The sequence below is a fragment of the Sinocyclocheilus anshuiensis genome, unplaced genomic scaffold (genome assembly GCF_001515605.1).
Source record: "Sinocyclocheilus anshuiensis isolate Anshui unplaced genomic scaffold, SAMN03320099.WGS_v1.1 scaffold1392, whole genome shotgun sequence".
Lineage (NCBI taxonomy): Eukaryota > Metazoa > Chordata > Actinopteri > Cypriniformes > Cyprinidae > Sinocyclocheilus > Sinocyclocheilus anshuiensis.
This window is the reverse complement of record NW_015542476.1, coordinates 125,550-129,772: the sequence shown is the minus strand read 5'-3', so window position 1 is coordinate 129,772 and position 4,223 is coordinate 125,550.

Sequence of the window (4,223 nt, the reverse complement as noted above, 5' to 3'; positions counted from 1 at the left end):
CAATGTGCATTGGCTTGTTTAGTTTACACTCGAAGTAGATTGGTCTATCGAAGCGATATCCCAATTCGTCGGTCACGACGTGACGTCTCCGTTCCCTCCTTCAGGGAACGAGGGTTACCATACGTAACCGAGACGATAATTTATTATACCATTTTGAAGATGCCCATTTTGAGTGGAAGCAAAAACACGCTGTTTTCGTGCATGCATTTTTAAATGCAAATAAGCTGCTGTTCCCTGCCCCCTTTTCTAGAGTAGGGCTGTGTCTTTACAGCTCGTACCTTGGATACTCTGCCAAAACAAAATATCTGTTTGGTTTTGATTACCATGTCTATCATGCTGAGAACTTATTTGCATGCGTTTTAAAGCCATATCAGTTTAAACTTCTGATATACGGTTTTCTGAGCGCAAACATCCAAAGCATGCACGCAGAAACCAGCTGTCACACGGCATGTTAGCACTAAACTAAATTCTCTTTCATGCACTTAAACTGTCAAACACAAGGTTGTGTCAAAAACACACATAAGTTACATAAACACAGTCAGTTATGTCTGCGAACGTAAACTACAGGGAAAGAAATTGCATGTGTATATTATATCTGTATGGCAGCAGCGTACTGCTGTCTATGCTGTTAATATGACCTAAACAATAAAATAAAAACAGAAAATCACTCATTGCTCTTGACTGAATAACTTCTGGAGCTTTAATAAGAAGACATTTCTGACCTGAATGATGGTTATAAATGATCTACGGTGTGTTCCAAATGGGATATATTGCCCTCCGAAGGGCACTTCGGAGTGAAAACAATCATGGCCGCCATATTGAAGGGTCGTTCAAAACCAAAGTGCTCAAAACTGGCCACTTGAAAGGGACCTTTGGAATGAAGGATTTCAAAGGCTACAACTGATGGACACTTCGGGCCTCCATGATCCTTTGCACAGGGAAGTTGTTTGGAGTCACAGAGTTCGACTTCACCTATAAATGTATGTATAGTATTTTTCTATACTACTGTGATATTTATACTAGTTAGATTTGGTATATTATTATGGTCAAAACGACATTGAACTTCAACAAAAATACTTTACAGATACCTTTATCAGTCCATTCAAATTTTTTCCAATACATAGACACAATATACATTACAATACATATTACATTACATTACATTACATATACAAATATACATTATATTGAACGTAAAAGATGATTGGGGGTCAACCAGCACACAAAATGTGTGCCGAAGGTGCCTCCTTGATCGTCTCATTAAGATGACGCAGAAGTGCATTCCAAAAAAAGATTTTTTTTGACCCCTACACCCGTCATCCCTTCAAAGCTCTCACTCCGAAGATAAACCCTTTGAAGGGATTAGGGCATAGGGATGAGAACTTCCGAATGGAGCGCAGGGCTATTGTGGAGATAAACATGGTGTATTGTGTGCGGCTCACTCAGGGTGGGATCTATGCTAATAGGGCAATGTCCCTCAACATTTGTGGGTTGGGCCTGTACAGTACAATGTGATGTCACATTGTACAGATTCTGCAAATGGCTTGTTCTGAGACATTGCCTCCTTTGATCTCCATAGTTTTCATCACCTCCGAGAGCCTAAAATTTACAGATGACAAATATAAAACTTTGGAGAAGGGTGAAGTCTGCTTTATAATCACAGGCATCTGGTGTTTCTAAACTACCAGTGGTAGATAGGTGCATTGTGGGAGTTACCCAGAATTCACTGTGGAGAGAGTAGGAGAAATGCTTAGAGAAGAACAGAGAGAAGAAAAATGAGGGTGCTGGAACAGAGAGGAGGATGGTGTGATGGAGACGTAGCTGGAATATAATCAAGACTGATGCAATCATTACTGTTGGCATTGTTGCAAATCACAGTGCACAAATACTCCAGTAAACATACTGAAAGGCGACATGATTCACATGGACGGTAAGTTCAGGGGAATGTAGGTGTCTGTGCTCAAAGCAGACTCAGGGCTAACAAACTAAATCCTCTGCTCAAGTGCCAGCCTTCTCTTCTTCGCCCAGCATCGGCCTCGTCAATCCCTCCCTCTTTTTCTTTCTGCATGCTAAACAGCCTCAGGTTTAATTGTCCCTGGAGTGGGTTTTCAGCTGTTCATTTATAATGCAGAGAGGCTTTGCCAGGAACTGATAACCTTTACATCGGTACAGAGAGAGGGAAGAAAGACAGAGAGAGACAGAGCAGAAGGAGGAATAAATGAATAAACGAATACAGAGGGAGAAGAAAACAACAGAAGGGGTGAATCCAAAAATGAGGAAGCCTAAAGAATTGTGCAAGGGTTGAAATGAACAGAGACATTATTAGTATCTGCATAGCATATGGTTATCAACATGAACATGGGTGAAAATGAGACGGGTGATTAAAAAAAAGCTGTGTGTGCGTGTGTTTACACACATTTGAATCCAACGATGTATATGAGTGAAGAAATTCAAGGTAAATGATGCCCAGGTTTGCGTCAAGGCATATATTTGCCTAAGAGACACACAGGCAGAAAAAGAGCAGGAGATAAATGTCAAATGAGTGTGTGTTTGTGAGAAAGAGATGGATGAGCGGTGTTGTGAGCCGGACCTTATTCTTTCCGAGTTTGGGAGGGAAATCAATGTTAATGAGGGAGACTAGCATGGCAGTGGAAGCTGATAACAAGAGAGCGGTTAATGGTTAATGGAATAATGACAAGCTTAGTTAACCACATTCCTGAAGAGGAGTTTGATAAAAAAAAAAAAAAAAGAAAGAAATAGAGAGAGTGCAAAAGACCATAGAAAATTGGATCTGAGAACATCAGTGATTAGACAGTGAGTGGGTAAGAAGATGTTTCATGAATGCACTTAAACTCAGAGGACAACACAGGTTTTCTGGAGATTCAGCATAAAAATGTAAATATTTTAATTGAATTCAGTGTGGAATTGACTTTAACTATTTATATAGCTGCATGCATGCAGATTCTGTTATCAAATGAGGGTAACAGTCTAAATGGCAAAGCATAAAGATTGGGGGTCTGTCATTAAAATGTTCCACAACATCACAAATGTCATCTTCATACAAAATATCAAATGGAAAATTCAGCTCCAGCTTTCTTTGTTTCAGATGACTAAATAAGAGAATGATGTGTGTCAAGAACAGATAATTTCAGTATAAATAGAGACATGAATGAATGAATATAATGAATGAATCAAGTCTTTTTTGCAGGCATGTGGTTATTGCTTATTTATATGGATGTCCGTATTTTCCGACCTGAGATGTATGACCCACATAATTCACAAAATGTACTTAAACAATTACTAAACAAACTGCAAAATTTGTAAGGAGAATCATTTATAAATCTGTTGTCAACTAAAGATGCTTAAGGTCTCCCTGTGGTTTTGCTTCTGTTAATGCCTTTTAGAACAGTGAACAAAGCATCTTGCTGATTTATATGTATTTAAAGATTATGTGCATGCGTAAATTCTGAAGGCTGCCACCAGTATTTTTTAATACTGTTATTTATAAACACTGTGTATTTGCAAAGAGACATACATTTTGTTTTTGAGATAAAGATTGGGTTGTTGCACCTCTGAGTTTGGACAAATTACTTTTTTTTTTTTAATTCATCATTTGACATGCCATTTTTTGAATGAGTAATTTTATAAATAGGGAATTTATAGGGACACCTAGTGGCAGCATCACATAAAACCTTTTTCAATACACAAAATTCCATTGAAGAAACTTACTGTTATTGGCCAGGCATGTTTAATTCACTCATATGAGCAAAACAGCTTTCATAAGGCAACTGATATGATGGAAGTCAATATCAAAACTCATTTAAAGTTGTTTCTACAAATACATTTTGAGAAAGTATTAACATTGAAAAATCCCCTCACGGTATTAGCATTGAAGTGTTTCATAGACTGAACGAATGTATATTTAGACATTGTTAGCACTCCACGTCTAGTGCCTGGTCTCAAAGCATGTCTGAGATTGTCTCTTTGCTCATGCTAATATTTGTGTGCAGTTCCATCTACCCGTCTCATATCGAGAACATTACTTCACCCGTTTTCTTCAGTCTTGCTTTGAGTTTACTTTCTCACTTCTGAAAAAAGACAAACAGAATGAGACAAAGAGAAGACAGAGAAATAAAAGGAGAGAAGCAGATCAAATGAGGGTGTGCTCACTGCTGCTGTATCGCAGGTTTCAGGTTTCACACACACACACGCACGCACGCACG